The sequence below is a fragment of the Bubalus kerabau genome, chromosome 3, assembly GCF_029407905.1.
Source record: "Bubalus kerabau isolate K-KA32 ecotype Philippines breed swamp buffalo chromosome 3, PCC_UOA_SB_1v2, whole genome shotgun sequence".
Taxonomy (NCBI): Eukaryota; Metazoa; Chordata; class Mammalia; order Artiodactyla; family Bovidae; genus Bubalus; species Bubalus kerabau.
This window is the reverse complement of record NC_073626.1, coordinates 96,262,565-96,274,401: the sequence shown is the minus strand read 5'-3', so window position 1 is coordinate 96,274,401 and position 11,837 is coordinate 96,262,565. Positions and strand designations below refer to the sequence as shown.

The 11,837-nt window shown below is 39.5% G+C and overlaps 1 protein-coding gene across 8 annotated transcripts in view; it reads left to right on the top strand.

Annotated features, from left to right (window-relative positions):
* The first annotated feature begins 1,583 nt into the window (after nt 1-1,583).
* The window catches only part of GALNT13 (polypeptide N-acetylgalactosaminyltransferase 13), a 952,843-nt gene continuing 942,589 nt past the window's right edge, over nt 1,584-11,837 (top strand). Inside the window, exon 1 of one of the 8 annotated variants that reach the window (XM_055572532.1) lies at nt 1,584-1,989. The gene's annotated coding sequence lies outside the window, so the exon portion shown is untranslated. The remainder of the gene's footprint in view (nt 1,990-11,837) is intronic. The other 7 variants (XM_055572531.1, XM_055572530.1, XM_055572535.1 and 4 more) reach the window with 7 other exon arrangements.

The window sequence follows — 11,837 nt, the reverse complement described above, 5'->3', positions numbered from 1 at the left end:
CAATATAATTTCATTTTTATCTTGTACTATGTTATTTGATTTTACTTATATGATGACTGTTTTGGTATCAGTATCAAGACTTATCTCTTAGAAGCTATGGTTCTTTAGGGTTTTAAAGAATTTAAAGAAAAAGAGAGGACTTAAATGCAAGCAGAAAATGTTCCAGCTCAAGCGTGACTCAGAGAATACAAATCTCACAGTGATTTATTTTAAGCCACAGTAATATTTTTTTTTAGTCTTGTCCCAGTTTCCCCACCCAAATCAAGGGAATAATCCTATTGAAAGGGGCAAGGGCAAAGATTTCTGAGGTATATTGTTTCCAAAAGTCATGTGTGGTCTTCTGGTGTTCCATGACCTACAATAGCACCATATAGATTATGGCTAGAATCCTTAGCTTGCCAGCTGGACTCATTTGTTCAAAGAGTGATCACTGAGGGTCTACGATATGCCAAGAATCATTCCAGGCTTAGATAAAATATCCTGCCCTTGAGGAGCTTGTATTTTATTTGGAAAGAGTGAAACACACATACAATACAAAGATGGATAATTGGAAGTGTAGTTTGAAGGGATTCTTTGTCATGGCTCACTGGTTAAAGAATCTGGCTTCAAGGCAGGAGACACAGCAGAAGTTGGTTTGATCCCTGGGTCAGAAAGATCCTCTGGAGAAAGAAATGGCAACCCACTCCAATAATCTTGCCTGGATAATCCCATGGACAGAGGAGCCCTGTGGGCTACAGTCTGTGTGGTTGCAATGAGACATGACTGAGTGATTAAGCAACAACAAGGGAAAACCTTGGTGATAAAATAGCATTCGAGTAAGTTGGGGAGATATTTGAGAGAAGGAGGTTCCAAGGGAGGTGGACGACCAAGGACAAAAGTAGTGGTGTACTGCCATGCTTTAGGAATATTACAATATTTAATGTGTTTGGAGTGGAAAGTATAAGAGTGTAAGGAGATGAGTTTGGAGTAGAAGCAGGGGCACACATTATAAAGGAGTTTAGGTGGTTGATGCCATTAGCCTTCCTAAGGGATGGCAGGACATGATCTAAATAACATTATAAAAAGACATAACCGTTGTCTTCGTGCAAGGGTAGAATCAAGAAGACCAGCTATAACTTATGACAACAGTGCAGTAAAGGAAGATAAGGCTAACATCAGAGTTTAACATGGAGACTGGTGGGAAAAGTAACCATATCTAGATTTATTTTGAAACAGAATTGGCTGACAATTTGGAGATAGAAGAGAGAGAGGCATAAATGATGACTCCAAGATAATAACATTTACCTCCGTGTGGGTCCAGGTAACTGGACAGATGGAATTGCTAGTTACTTAGACAGGGATGAGTGCAGGACACGTCACTTTGGGAAAAATATTTTACATCCACATGTAGATGGCAACAGGGAGTCATATACAGAATTCCAAGTTAGAGGAAAGGTTTGAGCTGCAGATATAAATTTAGAAGCCACCAGGCACTGATGGTATTTGAAGTCAGAAGGTTGGATGAGATCACCTAGGGAAGTATAGATGGAAAACAGTCAAGGTCTGAGATGGAGCCCTGGGGCACACCAGTATTTACAGCTGTAGTTCTCAGCCTGGCTACACATTGGAATCACCTGGGAAACCTTTAACAAAATTGCCTAAGCCGGTTACCTTGCCCTTTGAGATTCTGATTTAATTAGTCGTGATGAAGCCTGGGCATCAGCGTATTTTAAAAACTTACCAGGTGATTCTTATGTGCATTGAGAATAGAGAGGCACTGGTTTAGAAGCAAAAGAAGGTAGAGTGTATCAGCAAAGGAAACAAAGATAATGTGGTCAGTGAAGTAGCAAATGGGAGAGAGAGCTGCATTACAGGTTTTAGCCGAAGAAAATGTTTCAAGAAAGAGAGTATCTAGTTACTAGTCAGATACTGCCCAGAACAGAGCCTTGGCTGGTGTACGTTATATAGCAACGAGGAGGTCACTGCTGGACACACAGACTTGTTGGAAAGGTAAGAACGAAAAATCTCTCTCCTTTTCCCCTTCCTTGCTTTCTCTCTCTTTTGATAGGAGATATTAAAGTATGTTTGTATGTTCGTGGGAATGATCCCACAGAAAGGAAGAAACTACTGAGACAGAACAAAGGAGAAATTTCAAAAAGAACGTCTTTGCATATGGAAGAGGCGCTGGGATTTGGTACAAAAATAAAGGGAGTGACTGTAGCTTGGCGCCAAAGCAGGTCATCCATAGATCCTAGGAGAGAAGACAGAATGTATGAGTACAGATTCAGGGGGCTTTCGAGAAACAGTGGAACTTCTCTTCAGGTTATTTTTGTTTTGTCTTAATGAAATATTAATAGAAAGCCAGGGAGTGGAATGTGTCAGATGTCTGAGGCAAAAGAATAACATAACTCTAGGAGACAGGGAGTGAGAATGGACCAGGACTAGATGATATTAATGGCTATGAATTAAGTTTATGCTAGCTCGTATGGTTGTATATTTTTCACTAGTCACTGTCGTCTATATCAGTACAGGTGCAGAGTACATGAAGTAAGTGAATTTGTAAATGAAGTAAGTTGATTTTTACCAGGGTTGAGGGCTTGCCAAACACATAACAACAAAACAAGGTGGGAGCCCGAGTTTCCCGGGTGAATACAAAGCATTAATAATGATGAAGCATTTAATCTTACATTGGTAAGAGAGAAGCTAAAACAGGAAGGAGATGTAGGAGCAAGAATAGGCAGTCAGTCAAATAAATCAGGTCCCAGTGAAGATGAAGAGTAATTGGACTCTGGGTACTAAAATTAGTGTGTTGGAAAGCTAAGAGGCTGTGGTCAGAGAGCAGGTTGCTTGAATAGGAGATAATGGAGGAGGTACAGTTATGGTTAATTTATGCACGACCTACTGCATGAGCTAGGGTGAGAGGGGCTGAGGTATTGTGGGGACTGGGTGGTTGGAGGAATCAGGGCTAGCTGAACTGAGAGGCCAGGGAATTGGAGGGTTATCTGTGCAGACACTGAGAATGCTAAAACCCATCACCAGGGTAGTAGTCGTGAGAATGGCGTGACCCAGGTGCTCAGTGTTCAAGGAAGGGAGGAGGACCGAGTATGGGGTTGATTGCCACAAAGCAAAGTAGTTTATGGTAAAGACTGATGTTTTGAACTTAAAAGTGGGTTTTTCAGGAAGAAGGAGTGTCAGTTGTTTGGAAGCAACAATGAGGGGTATGAAGAATACCTGCACCTCTTTGAGGCATAATGAGCTAAGTCGGTGGAAGGATAAACAGTCGCCATTTGAGAGGGCTACAGATGAGAATAGAGCAACCTTTGTGAATTCATTGACAGCAGGGATGTGCATGAGCTCTGGAGACTAATTGTTTATATTCCAGTCACAGCTGCTTTACTTATTAGCTTTGTGATATTAATGCCTTAGTGCCTTGACTCCTTCATCTATAAAACTGGGAGAATAACAGTATCTGTCTCACAGGGTTACTGTGCAGAGTAAATGAGTTAATACACATTAGCAGACTTAGGCTAACACCTGGACCATGTTAAGAGCATGTGGTCGATAAACAGACGTGATGATTACTCATTTTTAATTTGCCTTTGAGGAGCAAAAGAGATTATTATTGCTATTATTATTATTACTCATTCTTAATTTGCCTTTGGGGAGAGAAAAACAGATGCCGAGCAAAGGAGAAGTGAAATAGTTTTCTGCCCAGCTGAGTTTACTCCAGTGTTGTTTGAACATTTGGTCTCCATATGATATATATTAGGCATCTGTAGCATCAGGCTCTGTAATATTAATTAATAAATCTCAACATATGTTATTTGTTAATTTAAAAAAAAAATCTAAAATCTTCCAAGGAAAGAAATCCCAAAGAAGTAGGCGATCTATTGGAAACTTGAACTTCAGACATAGTATTGAATTTTTTAAATAGCCACTGAATGCATACTGATAAAGATAAACAATTGAACATATATCCTACTCCCCCTTTTCTATTTTCAGTCTCTGTATTCTTTTGGGTTTAATATATTTGCTAAAGACAGTGCACTACTGTGGTCCTTTCCTCCTAATTTGAGAATTTCTAATCTCATTTAGTTACTTGTATAGATTTATATTTATTGAAATTCCTGCTTTCCTAAAACTTAGCTTTTCCATCCTATTGAGCGGATTTTATTTCCAATACTTTCTTTCTTTGAACAAATCAGATTCCTTTGCTTCTTACTAAATTTTTGGTCTAAGTTACTCAGATCAAAATTTTTGCTTGTTTTCCTTATTAATCTCTAAAGCTTATCAATATCTATGCCTAGTGAATAAGAAAGTAATCTGAACAAATTTTCACTTCCCTCAGAAAATTTCTACCCTTTAAAAAAAAACACTTTATTGAGGTATAACCAACACATTAAAATGCTGTTCATATTTAGTGTATATAATTCAATGAGTTTGGGAATAAGTATACACCTGTGAAACACCCTCACCACCAAGACCATAAATACATCACCACCCAATGTTTCCTCTTTCATTAACTGCACACTTCTTTTGTCAGTTGGGTACCTGAGTTTTGGATGTGTTTATTTTTCCTTTGACCATCACTCATCTAGAATATAAAACTTTTATTAATTCAGTTACTCCTGTACTTTCCAATGGAGAAGGAAATGGCAACCCACTGCAGTATTTGTTGCCTGGAGAATTCCATGGACAGAGGAGCCTGGCAGGCTACAGTCCATAGGGTTGCAAAGAGTCGGACACAACTGAGCGACTATCGCTTTTTACTTTCCAGATCTGTTTCTTCCTCCTGGACAACCCTTTATTTGTGCTAGAGAGCAACCTCTAAATGTGTTTTTGTTTCTCAGAAAGGAGTTACTTTGTAAATTGCCCAAAACCTAATATACCAGAGAATATCTTTGTTTTACTTATGAGTGAAATGTTAACTCTAAGATGTGAATTCAAAGTCTTCTTCCTTCCAAGATATGAAAAGAATACGTCATTAGCCTCTTTAATCTAGTTTTGTTAATGATAAATTTAGTGTCACTTTCCTTCTTAAGGGCTTCCCTGATAGTTCAGTTGGTAAAGAATCCACCTGCAATGCAGGAGACCCTGGTTTGATTCCTGGGTCAGGAAGATCCGCTGGAGAAGGGATAGGCTACCCACTCCAGTATTCTTGGGCTTCCCTTGTGGCTTAGCTGGTAAAGAATCCACCTGAAATGTGGTAGACCTGGGTTTGATCCCTGGGTTGGGAAGATCTCCTGGAGAAGGGAAACGCTTACCCACTCCAGTATTCTGGCCTGGAGAATTCCATGGCTGTATCGTCCATGGGGTCACAAAGAGTCGGACATAACTGAGAAATTTTCACTTTTTTCCTTCTTAAGTGAGCTTTATCTCTAAAAGCTTTTAGATTTGTCTTTGTGTGTGTGTGTGTGTGTGTATGTGTTTATGTTTGAATTTTATTTATTTATTTTCTTAAATTTAAATTTATTTATTTTAATTGGAGGCTAATTACTTTACAATATTGTATTGGTTTTGCCATACATCAACATGAATCCACCACGGGTGTACATGTGTTCCCCATCCTGAAGCCCCCTCCCACCTCCCTCCCCATACCATCCCTCTGGGTCATCCCAGTGCACCAGCCCCAAGCATCCTCTATCCTGTATCGAACGTAGACTGGCGATTCATTTCTTATATGATATTATACATGTTTCAATGCCATTCTCCCAAATCATCCCACCCTCTCCCTCTCCCACAGAGTCCAAAAGACTGTTCTATACATCTGTGTCTCTTTTGTTCTCTCCCATACAGGGTTATCATTACCGTCTTTCTAAATTCCATACATATGCGTTAGTATACTGTATTGGTGTTTTTCTTTCTGGCTTACTTCACTCTGTATAATAGTTTAGACTTTATAGTTGGAGCAATTTTAGATTCACAGCAAAATTTAGTGGAAGGTACAGAAAGTTCCCATATATTCTCTGACCACACACATGCATAGCCTCCCCCATTGTCACCATTCTCCATCAGAGTGATATGTTGGTTACAGCTGATTAAGCTACATTAAGAAAGAAAATGCAGTCGTTTAGTTGTGACTCTTTGTGACCCCATGGACTGTAGCCTACCAGCCTCCTCTGTCCGTGGGATTTTCCAGGCAGGAGTACTGGAGTGGATCCCCTTCTCCAGGGGATCTTTCCGACCCAGGGATTGAACCCGAGTCACCCTAAGTCCATGGCACCCCACTCCAGTACTCTTGCCTGGAAAATCCCATGGACGGAGGAGCCTGGTAGGCTGCAGTCCATGGGGTCGCTAGGAGTCGGACACGACTGAGCGACTTCTCTTTCACTTTCCACTTTCATGCATTGGAGAAGGAAATGGCAACCCACTCCAGTGTTCTTGCCTGGAGAATCCTAGGGACGGGGGAGCCTGGTGGGCTGCCGTCTATGGGGTCGCACAGAGTCGGACACACTGAAGCGACTTAGCAGCAGCAGCAGCACCACCCTAAGTCCATAGTTTACATTAGGGCTCACTCTTAGTGCTATGCATATAATTGAAATCATACAACAGTAGCCATTTTAGATTGGCTTTCACTTAGTAAGATGCATTTAACTATCCTCCATTTCTTTTCATGGCTTGAAAACTCACTTCTTTTTGCACTGAATAATTTTTCATTGTCTGGAAGGACCACAGTTTACTTATTCACTCACCTACTGAAGAACATCTTGATTGTTCACAAGTTCTGGCAATTATTATGGATAAAGCTGCTATATACATCTGTGTGGAGGCTTTTATGTATACATAAGTTTTCAGCTTCTTTGGGTAAACACCAAAGAATGCATTTTTGGCTGTTTCAAAAATAACTGTACTATTTTATTTGTTGGTGTTAATGCAGCAGAGAGTATGTCTTCTATCCATTTCTACCGGATCCAGTTTATGGATCTTCCCACAATTGCTTGGCCCCTCCTGTTCAGTTTTTGGCTACTTACCTAAGGAACATCCTGGACTCCACTAAGCATGATGGCTGTCTCAACCTTCCTGAACAAAGTCCAGAACTTCCATACAGCCTTGATTATGCCCACTGCTGTGGCTTTCTTGATCAGGGTTGACCTGATGGGACTCAGGGAGGCTATGAGCTTTCCCACTACTTATAATCTCAGAGGAAGTACAGAAGTGTAGGCAGCCTGGTTGGAGGGTAGGAGGGGTACATAACACAAGTCAGAAGTTCAGGGAAGTTTATGCCTTGTGAGGCAATGAAGTCAGAAAGCTGGAGGAGTTGGCAGATAAATCCTGTTCTCTGAGATGCTCACTTGTCTGGAATACAATATATATAACCGAGCACCAAGCTGTGATTTATTTTTGCAAAGCTGTGGTGAACTTGGAAAAACACCACCTTGTATCTGCTTTCCCTCCTTCTTCACTTCCATTTTTCACTCATTCTTGCCACCCTTGAATTGCAGTTTCCAAAAACTCTTTAGCCTGTGAGTGTTGCTTTAAGTTCTGTTTTCTAGAGGATATTTATAACCTTGCATTATTTTCAATCTAAGTTTTTTTTTATTTTTCTCTACTTTTAGGGAATTTTTTTTTCATTATCTTCAAATAATTCTGTTTATTCTTTCTCTGGAATTCTTTTAATATTGACATTTTTCACTTAATCCTCATCCATTTTATCGCCATACTTCCTCCCTCTATCTTTTGCTCATTTCATTTTCAAGAGTTCCTTGTCCTAATCTTCCATCTTAGGAAATCATCTTTAGGTCTATTAAATTACTAAATCTTTTTAAACACATCCATTGATTTCCTTACTTCAGTGACTGTATTTCCCAAGCTCACCATCACCAATTGTTTGTTTTCTTGCTTCATGTTCCTTCTTTATCCTGCCCATATCTTTCCCAGCTCTCTGAAAACAAATGGTTTTCCTATATGTTTACTTTTCTCTGTTTCATAGTTCTGCTACCTCTGTTTCAGACTTTTGTAATGACTGGACATCTTTTCAGCTACTTCTTGCTAATAAAGGTAACTTCAGGGGAAGAAAGTAAAAGCCTGGGCTTGGACTCTTTTCCTCCAGAAGAGTTGCAGGTTTGGGGGATGAGGGCCTTATAATGGATGAGCATTTCTAGAATTAGAATCTCATTTCAAACCATCCCATCTCTTCTCCTGATTCCTCACCTCCACTCACTCCCAGGGAACTTCTGCTCCAGTCCTTGCTGTGTTATCCAGGGACTATCACATCTGTGTAGTTTTCCATGATTTGTAAAAAGTCAGGGTCCAGGATGGTCAGATGCTTCTTTGTGCTGTTGACGTCTTTGTTCATCCTGTTAGAAGACTCTGATTCTGCTGCCTCTAGCAGGTGCTATGCTCAGAATGTTAATTTCCTACCCAGTAATTCTGGTCAATAATCAGTCTAGGGCAATGTTGGAAAAGAAATGTTCAGTTGACCCTTCATCAGTTTTGGAGTTAGCTGACCCTCCCCTCAGTGAAAAATCCATTGTATCTGCAGTTCTTCCAAATCCTCTGTTCCTCTGCATCAGCAGATGCTATCCACCATGGATCATGAAGTACTGTAGCGTCTACTATGGAACAAGACGCACGTATATGTGGACCTGCCCAGGTCAAACGTGTTGTTCAGGGGTCAATTATACATATACAATGTTTTTCCCATGGCTATCCACTCCTTGACCCACATCTTCCTAGTCTCATGTCTTTTGGCCTTCTCTTCAAAGTACAGATCTTTTATTACCCCACCCCAAGACCTAGGGGTTTCTAAATGTTATGGTTAAATGCCAGGTATCACCCTAAGATACACTGAGCTTTCAATCTTTCTGGTCCATTTCCAGGTTGGATTTTGAGAAAGGGATTGTAGCCCCAGCTTGTACACTATCTTTTCTTCATAAACAAAATCAGAGGGGTTTAAACCCTTCATGACTTTCCATAAGATTCACTCTAAAGTGTAAGCTGCTCAATAGATCTTTTTTTTCCTGGTCTATCTTCTTTACAGCTTAATGCCCCTACTTCTCTGGTCCAGCCCCCTCTGCTCCATTAGCAGGGAATCCTTTGTAGTTCCTTGAACATGACTTGCTATTTCAGGGTTTGGTGCTTTATACTTGCTAGCCCCTTATCTCTGTAAGTCTTCCTCCTTTATCCACATAATTCTTAGAAAATATTTACCCAACCATTCATAGCCAGCATAAAATGAACAACCCTGATCATCCATTCAGCTAGCAATATGTACCAAAAACTAAGATATAAGAAAACAATGGTGAGAAAGATGTTTCTTAGAATCTCATTGGATGAAAAAAGGTGGCTTTTCATCAATATAAAGTAACGAATATAAAGTTGTAATACCATGTGATGAATGTTAGGATCAATATGTGATTCTATGGGATCACTTAGTGCTGGTGCCCAGTGTAGTATAACTACAATGAGTTAAGGAACCTTTGCTGCTCCAAGTAACCTAAATATCAATTAGGAGTTAGCTGGACAAAAGGGATCCAGAGACAAAAAGAATATTAATTATGTTCAGGGATTCAATGGTAAGAGGAAAAATAAGTGTCTGAGAAATTAAAAGAGCTCATTTTTTGGTGAGAATGTATGCTGGAAGAGTGGAAAGAGATTAAATAGATATTCAAGTGCCAAGCCACTGTGAACCCTGGTAGGCACATTAAGGATCTCTGCCTGCATCTACAAAAGGCCCATGACAATTGCATGACTAAGTTTATTTCTGAGGAATCAGTCTGGTTACTACATACAGAAAGAACTGTGGTGTTGGGACGCCTAGAAGAAAAAGACTAATCATGAATCCATTGCATTCTAGTCCAAATAAATGATATGACTTGAATTAGGGTAGGAAGGGCAATATTCTCATTCCTTGATAATGCTTCTGACTAGAAATGTCCCATTATTATCATATTTAGAGCTTGGTGTCTTAAGTATCTGTTTACATATATGTCTTCAAAATTTATACTTGACCTGTTTAATGTAGCTATTATGCTTTTCTGGACCATGACTTCTCAGTACTTAAAATATAATAAATCCTCAGGAACTATCTTTAGAATGAGAGTGAATTACTTTACTGGATAATTAATTTGGTTGAATGAATTAGGGGGTGAAGGGTCTGAAGGCAGAGACCTTATCAATCAGGAGACAGAGAATTTACAGTAGTTGGGAGATGGAAAAGGATGAGTGTTAGCTTTTCATAGAAATAGAGATGCTTTACTCATAGTAATAAGGTGAAAAGAGAAGTATGAATATAGCTTTGGGTAGATTGCAAGTTAGGTGGTGGGCAGAGGAGGGATTTCCTGTCTAGTTGCTTCTGTTTTCTCAATGGAATATAAACAGGGAGCATCAGATGAATATGGGTGGACATATGATATTTGGGATAAGAGGAGAGATGTGAAATAGCCATTTTGGGAAGTGAGAACATACTAGAAAAATATGATAGAATTGCTATTCATTAAGTCCTTTTTATGTTTGAGAAATTGTTAAATAATCTAAATATTTAGACATGAATTCCATTCTTTATTCATATCCAGAGAAGAACATTAAAAGGGTCAACTTCAGGGCCCACAAAAATACTAATGGATTCCCTTGACTCTTCCAGTTCTTTTGTGCAAAGTATTTAGGGGGGGATCTTTTATTTTCTTCCCACAAATAAACAATTTGTCTTCTTATAAGGTTTAATTGTATCTTTTACCATTTTATTAATTCTTTATTTTTTAAAAATTTAGTAATTATTCTCCTAGATTCTTGGCATTTTTCTCTACAACTAGTCTTCTCTGCCAAGGTTTTAATTCTAGGTCAAAGGAGGGTGATAGCTGATCTGGATAAGAGACTGGGAGAGTCTAGGAAATGAGATTACTGGTTTGTTTTAGAGGATTGTCTAGAAGTAGACTAGTGGTAGTAGATGGATGTCTATAAAGATTTTCACCTTCATTTTTATCATGTTATAAAAATTGCAGACATTTCCCATGCCATTCAGGATCATGACTCTCAACCAGGAAAATGCACATGCTTACCTATGTAGCTGTTTAAAAATTCAGGTATCTAGGCTGCATCTTCCAGAGAAGGCAATGGCACTCCACTCCAGTACTCTTGCCTGGAAAATCCCATGGATGGAGGAGCCTGGTGGGCTGCAGTCCATGGGGTCTCTTAAGAGTCAGACACGATTGAGTGACTTCACTTTCACTTTTCACTTTCATGCATTGGAGAAGGAAATGGCAACCCACTCCAGTGTTCTTGCCTGGAGAATCCCAGGGACGGGGGATCCTGGTGGGCTGCCGTCTATGGGGTCGCACAGAGTCAGACATGACTGAAGCGACACAGCAGCAGCAGCAGCAGTAGCAGGCTGCATCTTCAGAAATTCAGATTCAATAGACCTTCTGTGGTTTCAAAGGCCCACAGGTGAATCTAATATGCACTGTGAGTTACGTATTACTTATATTGTCCAATAAAAGGAACCAAAGATTCTAAGCAAAGTGGTTGGTTTTAGGTCTAGAACAGTAAAAATATAAGCCTTGAAACCTTTGTGGATCCAGATAACAAGGAAATGCTCAAAAAGATAGAGATTTGTCAAAACAACACAAGGAGGCAAAACTGGGAGGTCTAGTGGCCAAAGAGGGAACAGTTTGATCAATAAAAAGCTGATGGCAGTATTGAATTTTAACTCCTAAAATAAATTTCCATGAATCCTTATTAATATAGATGATTGAGTAAGTGGGAGTTAAGAGCATTTCCTCGGAATAGAATTTCAATTAGTGAATGTAGGAAAAAAGAAAAATAGAAAATAACCATTAGGCAAGTACCACAGTAATAGATACTGCAGACAAGATCTGCCAATGGATGTTGAAATTAGTGGGCAAAGGTTGAAGACAAACGGG